At 40.0% G+C, this 12869-nt stretch overlaps 1 protein-coding gene across 1 annotated transcript in view; it reads left to right on the top strand.

Moving 5' to 3' along the window:
• LOC126279036 (transport and Golgi organization protein 1) overlaps nt 1-12869 on the top strand; it is a 195293-nt gene that overhangs the window by 9643 nt on the left and 172781 nt on the right. The gene's annotated exons all lie outside the window — the stretch shown is intronic.

Genomic DNA, 12869 nt, shown 5'->3' with positions numbered 1-12869 from the left:
AAGAGGTGTAGTCTTACATTTACGTAAATGTAGTGTGTAGTGCAGTTGTCATTTATTTGTTTTGAATGACCAACGGCGGTTCATCACAGCTTAGTAAGGATACAGCCTTTGTTGGCGACACACAAGGAGAGCAGTGTGTTTTTGTACTTTAATTCTTAAGTTATTAGTACTAGGATGGGTAGGTTGTGTACATGCCGTGTGCTGATGCAGGTGGAGCTGGTCACAATTCACATACAGATGAAAATTCTTTTGGCTCCGATCAGCTGTCTGCAGCCTGCTGCCTCAAGCTGAGGCACCTTGAAGTACACCTGAAGTGGGGAATCTTCCCTCCCCACAGGGCGAGTGTTGCTTTGTAATGCTTTTGCATTGCTCAAGGCAGACAGTAAATATGGAGGCTGCTTGTATGGTCTTTCTCATTCACGATGTGCGTGGACAGGTGCTTGCTTTTTCAGCGGGATCTGAGCAGGCACATGGATGGAGAGGGCGGGGCAGAGGATATTAATTACAGGAAGCTCCAGAGGTAGGTGCATTATGGAGCCCCTTAGAAAAATAGTGTCAAAAGCTAGCAAAAAGTTGAGTGCACACTCAGTACATTTGCTGGTGGACCTCATCCTATATGTGGTGGGAGGCCCTGACAGTTGCTATCAAGGGTGCGGGGTACAGTCTTATGCAAGTTGTGGCTTACGTCGGCACCAGTAAGGTCTGTCACATGGGCCCTGAGGCCATCCCCAGTTTGTGCAGGTGACTGGCAGAAGTGGTGAAAGCTGCTTGCCTTGCTATTGGGGTTTAGTCAGAGCTCACAATTTGCTGCATCGTCATACCCAAAGTTGATTGGTGTCCTTTCATTTGGAACTGAGTAGAAGGTCTCAACCAAAGGCTCTGTTGATTCTGTGACTATGTCAGCTGCAGATTTCTGTACCTTCATGGGAGTGGAGAATTCTAGGATTCCTCTTGATAAGTGATAGATGCACTACACAACGAAAACAGCAACCCATGTAGCAGAGTACTTATGGAGCACATATGGTGGTTTTGTAGGTGAGGTGGTCATTTTCATTCCTCTAGTTAACACTTTCCAGTCAGTATGCACAGAGTGAAGTCAGACCACATACAGAATAGACACACTTAGACTGTCTAAATTTGAAGACAATCAAAGTATACATCACAAAATTGCTGAATTTATTGCCCTCTTGCAAAGAAGCTATGTTCAAATTATTGTCAGAACAGAGAGCTGGCTAAAACCTAAAGTATAAAGTCCTGAAATATTTAGCAAGGCATTGTACGTACATCTAAAACCTAGTAGCGACCGTAGGAGGAGGAGTGTTCATTGCAGGAGGACAAAAATACTGTCTACCAAAGTCAAAATAGAGTCTATGTAGTTATCTGGGTCCGAGTAACAGGCCGAGATAAATTCATATTAATTATTGACTGTTTCTACTGGTCACCCAATTCTGCTGTGACAATTTTAGATTTGGGCAAATGAAATCTACACTTAGTAATGTGGAAATCCCCAGATCATTCAATATTAGTTGTAGGTGACTGTCAAGTATAGAGTGGGACAGCTCTGGATTCATTGCAAGTGGTACAGACAGACAGCCCTGCAGAGTATTTCTGAACACATTTTCCGAAAACTGTCTGGAGCAACTAGTTCAGCAGCCTGCACACAATAGAAATATTTAGGTCCTTTTATCTACAAGCAGGCCTAATATTTTCAACAGTGTAAGTATAGAGACAGAGTTGATCATGATGCCATCAGACAATTGTTACTGAAATTAATAAAGGCTAGGAGAATATTTTTGCCAAAAAGAGCAAATTAGTAGTAGCTAGCATCCCATTTACACAATGAATCTACATCATTTAGTTCCAGTATGATGGACATAAATGAATTATGGGCAAAGTTTACACTCATTGTAAATAGTATTCTGAAGAAGTAAGAGGATTGCGGATGAAAAAGACCCACCGTGGTTTAATAACCTAGTGCTGGGTGAACTCAAAATGTTACAATCTCAGTTCAAAACAGAATGTACAAATGTTAACTGGCAGAAGTTAGTAGAAATTCCATTTGTTTGTAAATAGATTGATGTGTGAAGCAGACAACAGTTTCCAATGATTTTGCCAAGAACATGAAAAGATTCTGGTCCTACATAAAGTTGCAAATTGGGTCTAAGCTTTCTGTCCAGTCTGGTGTGGCCATAGAAGGCTGCAGAAGGAAAGCTGGAGTTTTAAATTTCACATTTAGGAAATCATTCATGCAGGAGAATGGTATAAACCTACCGTAGTTCGACAGTTTCACAGACGCTTGTATGGAGGACATTGTAATAGGCATCCCTGTCATAAAGAAGCAGTTGAAATAGTTGAAAACAGATAAGTCACCAGGTATATATGGAATCTCAATTTGGTTTTATAGAAAGTGCTCTATGGCATTGTCCCCTTTATTTTAAACCTCTCTTGCAGTACAGATTCCTAAACAGCTGGAAAAATTTGCATGTGGCTCCTGTTTACGAGAAAGATAAAAGAGCAGTATCCTTAACATTGGTTTGCTGCAGAATTCTGGAACATAGTCTCAGTTTGAATACAACACATTTCCTTGAAGCAGAAGAGAGTCATGCGAAACTCAGCTTCCCCTTATAGCCTGAGAACTATGGATGAAGGATAACCATAAGGACTGTTGATAGCTTCTAAAATATCAGGAATCCACTATATCAGTATTTAAAAATATATCATTATCGGCCCTCAATAGATCGAAAAAGTATCTATTTATCGAAGAAAAAGATATTGGCATACCAATCTATAAAAGTATCAGTTGCACATTGTAAATATAATGACAATTTTAGAGCTCTAGATTTAAGTGTTAATTTATTATTAGATATTCTATACATCAACAAGCTAGTAGCCTGGATATCCCCATTAGAGCAAGAACTGAAAGAAAAACTGTACACTTTCACACTTAGCGATAACCACTCTGCTAATAATGGTAACTGCATGTAAGTGGCGCAATTAAAGGTGTCAATCATTCAGTTTTGTCATATATCAGAATTTTCGGGAACACTTTCTGACGACTTCCCAGTTGGAAAAAAAAAAGATATTTTATCACAGCCCTAATAACAACCATATTCCTTGATTTCTTGAAAGTGTTCCACTGCTGACAGTTAATGAAGGTCCGGACATATGGATTAGGTTCTAAGATATGTGAGTGGCTCGAAGAATTTTTAAGTAATAGAAGCCAGTATGTTGCCTTTAATGGTGAGTGTTTGCTAGAGACAAGGATGTTGTCAGAATTGCCCCAGGGAAGTATGATAGCATCACTCTTATTTTCTGTATACATACATAATTAGACGGACATGGTGAACAGTAATCTGTTGAATGGCAGATTGCGCAAGACGTGTAAAAATGTAAATTAATACAGATGAGTAGAAGAAGCAATTGAGTAACGTTAGAATGCAATATTAATAATATGCTGCTTGGCACAGTGATATTGATTGAATATCTAGCCATAACTTTGGAAAGTGATATGAAATGGAAGTGTGGAATGTCAGATCCCTTAATCAGGCAGGTAAGTTAGAAAATTTAAAAAAGGAAATGGATAGGTTAAAGTTAGATATAGTGGGAATTAGTGAAGTTCGGTGGCAGAAGGAACAAGACTTTCTGTGAGGTGAATACAGGGTTATAAATACAAAATGAAATAGGGGTAATGCAGAAGTAGGTATAGTAATGAATTAAAAAAATAGGAATACGAGTAAGCTACTACAAACAGCATAGTGAACGCATTATTGTGACCAAGACAGACACGAAGCCCACGCCTACCACAGTAGTACAAGTTTATATGCCAACTAGCTCCTCAGATGACGAAGAGATTGATGAAATGTATGATGAGATAAAAGAAATTATTCAGATAGTGAAGGGAGATGAAAATTTAATAGTCATGGGTGACTGGAATTCGATAGTAGGACAAGAAAGAGAAGGAAACGTAGTAGGTGAACATGGAATGGGGGTAAGAAATGAAAGAGGAAACTGCCTGGTAGAATTCAGCACAGAGCCTAACTTATTCATAGCTAACACTTGGTTCAAGAATCATAAAAGAAGATTGTATACATGGAAGAGGCCTGGAGATACTCGAAGGTTTCAGATAGATTATATAATGGTAAGGCAGAGTTTTAGGAACCAGGTTTTTAATTGTAAGACATTTCCAGTAGTAGATGTGGACTCTGACCACAATCTATTGGTTATGAACTGTAGATTAAAACTGAAGAAACTGCAAAAAGGTGGGAATTTAAGGAGATGGGATCTAGATAAACTGACAGAACCAGAGGTTGTACAGAGTTTCAGGGAGAGCATAAGGGACCAATTGACAGAAATGGGGGAAAGAAGTACAGTAGAAGAAGAATGGGTAGCTTTGAGGGATGAAGTAGTGAAGGCAGCAGAGCGTCAAGTAGGTAAAAAGGCAAGGGCTACTAGAAATCCTTGGGTAACAGAAGAAACATTGAATTTAATTGATGAAAGGAGAAAATATAAAAATGCAGTAAATGAAGCAGGCAAAAAAGAGTACAAACGTCTCAAAAACGAGATCGAAGTGCTAAATGGCTAAGCAGGGATGGCTAGAGAACAAATGTAAGGGTGTAGAATCTTATCTCACTAGCGGTAAGATAGATACTGCCTACAGGAAGATTAAAGAGACCTTTGGAGAAAAGAGAGCCACTTGTATGAATATCAAGAGCTCAGATGGAATGCCAGTTCTAAGCAAAGAAGGGAAAGCAGAAATGTGGAAGGAGTATATAGATGGTCTATACAAGGACGATGTTCTTGAGGACAATATTATGGAAATGGAAGAGAATGTAGATGAAGATGAAATGGGAGATACAATACTACGTGAAGAGTTCGACAGAGCACTGAAAGTCCTGAGTCGAAACATGGCCCCGGGAGTAGACAACACTCCATTAGAACTACTGATAGTCTTGGGAGAGTCAGTATAGACAAAACTCTACCATCTGATGTATGAGACAGGCGAAATTCCCTCAGACTTCAAGAAGAATATAATAGTTCCAATCTCAAAGAAAGCAGGTGTTGACAGATGTGAAAATTACCGAACTACCAGTTTAATAAGTCACAGCTGCAAAATACTAGCGCAAATTCCTTACAGATGAATGGAAAAACTGGTAGAAGCCAACCTCGTGGAAGATTAGTTTGGATTCCATAGAAATGTTGGAACACGTGAGGCGATACTGACCTTATGACTTATCTTAGAAGAAAGATTAAGGAAAGGCAAACCTATGTTTCTAGCATTTGTAGACTTAGAGAAAGCTTCTGACAATGTTGACTGGAATACTCTCTTTCAAATTCTGAAGGTGGCAGGGGTAAAATACAGAGTGAAAGGCTATTTACAATTTGTACAGAAACCAGATGGCAGTTATTGGAGTCGAGGGACATGAAAGGGAAGCAGTGGTTGGGAAGGGAGTGGGACAAGGTTGTAGCCTCTCCCCGATGTTATTCAATCTGTATGTTGAGCAAGCAATAAAGGAAACAAAAGAAAAATTCGGAGTAGGAATTAAAATACATGGAGAAGAAATAAAAACTTTGAGGTTTGCTTATGACATTGCAATTCTGTCAGAGACAGCAAAGGACCTGGAAGAGCAGCTCAACGGAATGGACATTGTGTTGAAAGGAGGATATTAGATGAACATCAACAAAAGTAAAATCAAGATAATGGAATGTAGTCGAATTAAATCGGGTGATGCTGAGGGTATTAGATTAGGATATGAGACGCTTAAAGTAGTAAATTCGTTTTGCTATTTGGGGAGAAAAATAACTGATGATGGTTGAAGTAGAGAGGATATAAAATGTAGACTGGCAATGGCAAGGAAAGCGTTTCTGAAGAAGAGAAATTTGTTAACATTGAGTATAGACGTAAGGGCCAGGAAGTCTTTTCTGAAAGTAATTGTATGGAGTGTAGCCATGTATGGAAGTGAAATGTGGACGATAAATAGTTTAGACAAAAAGAGAATAGAAGCTTTCAAAATGTGGTGCTACAGAAGAATGCTGAAGGTTAGATGTTTAGATCACGTAAGTAATGAGGAGGTATTGAATAGAATTGGAGAGAAGAGAAATTTGTGGCACAACTTGACTAGTAGAAGGGATCGATTAGTAGGACATATTCTGAGGCATCAAGGGATCACCAATTTAGTATTGGAGGGCAGCGCGGAGGGTAAAAATCGTAGAGGGAGACCAAGAGATAGATACTGAGAGATAAAGAAGCTTGCACAGGATAGAGTAGCATCTAGAGCTGCATCAAACTAGTCTCTGGACTGAAGACAACAACAATGAAATTGAACAACTATGTAAGAATGGTCATAGGGTAGGCATATGGACAACTTTGGTTCATTGGTAGAATTTCAGTAAACTGTGGTTCATGTACAAAGGAAATCATGTATAGAATGCTAGTGTGACCCATTGTTGAGTGTTCAGAGTCTTGTTGCTAGATTCGGTCCCAGTCGGTTTGATCAACACATGCATGTTATGGAGATGCTTCATGAATTCCATTCGGAATCTCTGGAGGGAAGACTACGTTCCTTTCATGAAACACTATTGAGAAAATTTAGAGAACCTACAATTGAAGCTGAATATAGAATGATTCTACTATTGCTAACATTCATTTCATGTAAGAAGTATCAAACAATGGAAAATCCAGTATGGAATGTAACAATACCAGAGAAGGAAAGTTGCGACTCACCATGTATCGAAGATGCTGAGTCGCGATAGGCACAATAAAAAGATTCGCACACTCATAGCTCTCTGCCATTAAGGCCTTTGTCAGCAGTAGACACACAACACACACACTCATGCAAACACAACTTGCACTCATGTCTGCAGTCTCAGAGAGCTGAATCTACACTGTGAGCAGCAGCACCAGTGCATGATGGCAGTGGTGACTGGGTGGTGGTAAAGAGGAGGCTGGGGCAGGGAGGGGGAGGGATGTATGGTGGGAGTGACGGACAGTGAAATGTTGTGGTTTAGATTGCTGGCTGTAGGGAAGAGACTTCTTGGTATGGAATGGGTGGCAGCTGTCGAAGTGGAGGTATTTCTGGTGGTTAATAGGTTTGGTATGGACGGAGGTACTGATGTAGCCATCTCTGAGGTGGAGGTCAACATCTAGGAAGGTGGCTTGTTGGGTTGAGTAGGACCAGGTGAAGCAAATGAGGGAGAAGTTGTTGAGGTTCTGGAGGAATGTGAATAATGTGTCCTCACCTTCAATCCAGATATCAAAAATGTCATCAATGAATCTGAACCAGGTGAGGGGTTTAGGATTCTGGGTTTTTAGGAAGGATTCCTCTAGATGGCCCATGGATGGGTTAGCATGGATGGTGCCATGCGGGTGCCCATAGCTGTACCATGGATTTGTTTGTAGGTAATGCCTTCAAAGGAGAAGTAATTGTGGGTGAAGATATAGTTGGTCATGGAGACTACGAATGAGGTGATTGATTTGGAATCCATAGGGCGCCTGGAAAGGTAGTTTTCGATAGCAGTAGGGCCAAGGGCATTAGGAATAATGCGCAGGGAGTTGGCATCAATAGTGACGAGCAGGGCACCATGTGGTAAAGGGATAGGAAATGTGGCGAGTCGGTCGAGGAAATGGTTGGTAACTTTTATGTAGGAGGATACATTCCGGGTAATAGGTTGAAGGTGTTCGTCTACAAGAGCAAAGATTCGCTCAGTAGGGGCACAGTAACTGACCACAATAGGGCATCCTGGGTGGTTGGGTTTATGGACTTTAGGAAGCATATAGAAGGTGGGAGAGCAGGGAACGCTAGAGGTAAGTAGAGAGATGGACTCTGGGCAGAGGTTCTGGGATGGGCCTAAGTATTTTGAGTAATGACTGGATATCCTGCTGTATCCTCTACACACCATCCTTTCCACCCCTCCTACTGCGGTATTCCGCCGTCCACCGAACCTACACAATATACTCATCCATCTTTACACAACCCCTGCTCCCAGTCCCTTACCTCATGGCTCATACCCCTGTAATGGACGTAGATGCTGCTGTCCCATACATCCTCCTACCACCACCTACTCCAGTCCGGTCACTAACCTCACCTATCCCATCAAAGGCAGGACTTCCTGTGAAACAAGTCATGTGATTTACAAGCTAATCTGCAACCACTGCGCTGCATTCTATTTAGGCATGACAACCAACAAGCTGTCTGTCCGCATGAGTGGCCTCCGACAAACTGTGGCCAAAAAACAAGTGGACCATCCTGTTGCTGAACACGCTGCCAAACATGATACTCCTCATCTCAATGACTGCTTCACAGCCGATGCCATGTGGATCCTTCCCACCAACACCAACTTTTCTGAATTGTGCAGGTGGGAACTTTCCCTGCAATACATCCTACATTCCCGTAACCCTCCTGGCCTCAACCTTCGTTAGTTACTGTCCTCACCCATCCAGCCCCTTCCCTGTTCTCATTCCAGCACTACACAGCCATAATTTCACCGCCACACCCAGTCTTTTAATTTATTTTTATTTCTCTTTTTTCCACTACTTGCCCCCCCTCCCCCCTTCGCACCTTCTCTCCTGCCCTCCGTCTAAACTGCAACACTTCACTGTCCACCACTCCCACCATACATCCCTCCCCCTCCCTGCCTCAGCCTCCTCCTTACCCCCACCCCGTCACCACTCCCCTCATGCACTGGTGCTGTTGCTCACAGTGTAGTTTCAGCTCTCTGAGACTCCAGATGTGTGTGCAAGTTACGTTTGCATGTGAGTGTGCGCGTTCCCCTGTGTGTGTGTGTGTGTGTGTGTGTGTGTGTGTGTGTGTGTGTGTGTGTGTGTGTGTGTGTGTACTGCTGACAAAGGCCTTAATGGCCGAAAGCTATGAGTATGTGAATCTTTTTATTGTGCCTGTTGTGACTCATGTAAGGACTAGGAAGATTAGAGAAATTATGGTCTTTATGGAGCCACATTAACTGCCATTTTTCCCTCACTCACTTTTCTCTGAGTGACTTTTAAGAGGCTACAAGATGATTTGGACAGGTTCCAATTTGGTGTGATAATGGCCAGTTGCTCTAAATGTAGGAAGATGTAAGTTACAAAGATGAATAGGAAAAGCATTCCTGTAATGTTTCAATACAATATTAGTGCTGTGCTGATGTCACATTGATTAAATATTTAGGAGAAATGCTGCAACATGCAATGTAATGAGCACATAAGTTCGGCTGTAGGGAAGGCGAATGATCAACTTTTGCTTACTGAGAGAACTCTAGGGAAGTGTAGTGCATGTATAAAGGAGACAACATATAGAATACTTGGGTGACTCAATAATGGTGCTTGAGTATTTGGGATTCCCATCAAGTCAGATTAAACAAAGACATCAAGTCAATTGAGAGGCACACTTCTAGATATGTTACCCATAGGTTTGATTACATGTAATTATTACAGAAATGCTTTATGAACTCAAATGGGAATCTGTAAAATAAAGAGAATATTCTATTTGCAAAATACTATTGAGAAAGTTTAGACAACTGATATTTATGATAGACTGCAGAACAATCTATCTGCCACCAACATATGTGTCACAAAAGGACCAAGAAAACGAGATTACTCAGGGGTCATATGAAAGCATATAAACAGTCATTTCTCCTTTGCTTCATTTGCAAGTGGTACACGGAATGAATGTGATGACTAACAGTAGTACAGGGTACCTTTCTTCTTGTCTCATATGGCAACTTAGGGTGCATGGGGGTAGATTTAGACATAGATGTTTTGGTCTCTGCCATATCTTGCTGCATCAAGCATTAAATGCAAGGTGGCAAGTTCCTGCAGCAAGTAATGCTCCCTCTTTTGACAAGCTGTCATCAATTGCAAACAGTGGTGAACTCCACTGTTGGCACATCGGATTGTCCTATCAGTCCTACCAAACACACATACTCTTTTTCGTGATGAAACTTTTGACTGTGGTGACCTCCTCCTCCTCCTCCTCCTCCTCCTGCTCCTCAGTACTTCAGCCCGCGATGGGCTTTAACCTCCTCAGAAATCTGCATTCATACATCTCTGTTCTCTGCTTTCCCTTCCAGCTTCAAATCTCTGTCTTAGGTCAGCAAATACATTGTCCGTCCATCTTGTTGGTCGGCCCATCCTTTCAGTGGAATACAATCTTCCTTTCGTTATTCCTTTGGCATCCCATTGTAATGATTCATGTTGAATGTTACTTTAGTTTCTTCTGCCTGATCCATTGATGAATGAATGTAAAATTTTCATGCTTCACAAAATTTATTCACATCGATTGACATCTGAACTGCACGCTCATCATGTAAACAAAACACGGGACGGACTTCACTGATCTCTTTGACTTCCAAAAGTAACTTCAAAACTGACTTGTCACAGCATCACTGCATTGCTTTATATAGAATTTTAACAATAGCTTCCAAAATTAAGCACTATTAATTTTGTATGATTTTGATGATACAATTAAAATTTATAAAACGTAAGAAACTGATGTCACAACCGAATAAGCTATAAAATACATTATTGAAACTTCTCCATAAGAAAATCATTCAGAACTTTAACTACAATAATATCTTTCATATTATTTTAGTTATATAATTAATTACAGTTTGGATTTGATTACTAATATTCAGTGGTAGTACAGAGCTCATGCTTTATCCGATTACATACATAAAATGCACAAATAAATCCTCAAATTCTGAAAATTGGAAAACTGTGACATGTAAACAATTGGAGTGTTAATTAGAAATGAAATTACAAAGAATATTAATTACAGAGAAAGACATAAAAATAACAGATGAAAATACATCACTTGATAATAACTTTTCAGTTGTTCCTCAAGATAGTGAGGTCTTCTGTAACTGGATTTTTAGATTACCATTTTGTTATTTAGAAGCATTGATTTTTCATGCTAAAACCTCTTCAGTCACTAGTTATATATTTCTAAGGACATACTACTTCAATTTCTTGATTAGTTACTTAATTTAGTATGTCCGCCCCAATAGCTGAGTGGTCAGCGCAGCGGTCTGTCACGCCAAGGGGCCCGGGTTTGATTCCCGGCTGGGTCAGAAATTTTTCTCTGCTCAGGGCTGGGTGCTGTGTTGTCCTCATTATCATTTCATCGTCATCAGTGGAAGGCAACGGGAAACTACCACCTGAATCACTTCCCTAGACACTCATGTGGTGGATCTCTCTGACGAGGCTTCCCCCATGACAAGACCTGCCGTAAGGCAGAACAGAAAGTATATTACTTAATTTAGTATATTTACATAATTGTATCGATGACAACAATCCATCGATAAGTATGACAATGCATGTCCTTCCTGAACATTCCACAAGCCTTTGCAATGAATACCAAGTGTTTTATCAAATAGTACAGAGTGATATATATAAAGACACACATACAAGGCCTTAGGAAGCACTGAATTGTCCGATAACTATCCAGATACATATAAAAAAGGGTGGTATCAGACATTTCATATCAATTTTAGGGGAGACGTATCATTATACCATCATCTGCCATCCTTTGCATATGTCATACCAGTGTATTCTCTGAGATTTATTAACTTTTATTGTGCCTTTCCTTATAGAAGCTGTTGTAACTCGTGGTTGGTTATAGACAGGACATTCACTGACAAGGCACGACATGTGGCATTGCAATATCTGCCAGTGGTGTGGCATGTGAATGACTAAACATCACTAGAATATGGTACCACGTCTTCTTTGGCTGATGGAGGTGTTCTGGCTTTAAGCAATTTAGTTAGTTTTTTATGTAAATGAAGCAAATTACATCTCTGGTTTCTCATTTTTTCACAAAAATTAAAAGCCACTGTTTTGGAAATTGTATATTTTCTCTGCCATACAATCCTTTTCATTCAATTTTGAGGAAATCATTTTATGAAAAAATCATTCTTTCACACTGAACAATCTAACATCGCAGCTTGACAGTGAACTGGTTCTCATTTTGTTATTTCTCGTAGTAATTATGATACCTCAAAGATAAGTGCAGCACAGTACATATTTTAAAAAGCTTTTAGTGAAAAATGTAGTCACTGGCCAATTTACGTTTGCTGTGTTTTGTGTTATACATTGTTGTATATGAAATGTGGCTAAGACATAACTTGTGTTTAATGTTGGAAGGGGAACCATACCTATTTCCAGTCTTGAGTAAATAAGTGATATATTTTGATGTTTGGCTGTGATGAACTATGACATACCACACTAGATTAGATTAGATTAGTACTTGTTCCATATATCATGAATACGACACTTTGTAATGATGTGGAACATGTCAGGTTAATAAAAGGTGTCTATACAAGATATTACATTAGACAAAATATCACATGACACTCAATAATAATTTATTTTTTTAGGTTGGGAAATTACCCACTTACTATATCCAAAAATTCATCTAATGAGTAGAAGGAGTTGCCATTAAGAAATTCTTTTAATTTCCTTTTAAATGCTATATGGCTATCTGTCAGACTTTTGATGCTATTAGGTAAGAGACCAAAGACTTTTGTGGCAGCATAATTTACCCCCTTCTGAGCCAAAGTTAGATTTTACCTTGAGTAGTGAAGATCATTCTTTCTCCTAGTGTTGTAGCCATGTACACTGCTATTACTTTTGAATTAGTTCAGATTATTAATAAAAATTTCATAAGAGTATATATATAAGAAACAAAGATTCCAAGACTTACCAAGCGGGAAAACGCCGGCAGACAGGCACAAGAACAAAACACACACACAGAATTACTAGCTTTCGCAACCGATGGTTGCTTCTTCAGGAAGTAGAGGGAAAGACGAAAGGATGTGGGTTTTAAGGGAGAGGGTAAGGAGTCATTCCAATCCCGGGAGCGGAAAGACTTCCCTTAGGG

This window comes from Schistocerca gregaria, chromosome 6 (genome assembly GCF_023897955.1).
Source record: "Schistocerca gregaria isolate iqSchGreg1 chromosome 6, iqSchGreg1.2, whole genome shotgun sequence".
NCBI lineage: Eukaryota > Metazoa > Arthropoda > Insecta > Orthoptera > Acrididae > Schistocerca > Schistocerca gregaria.
This window is presented reverse-complemented; position numbering and strand designations above follow the sequence as displayed.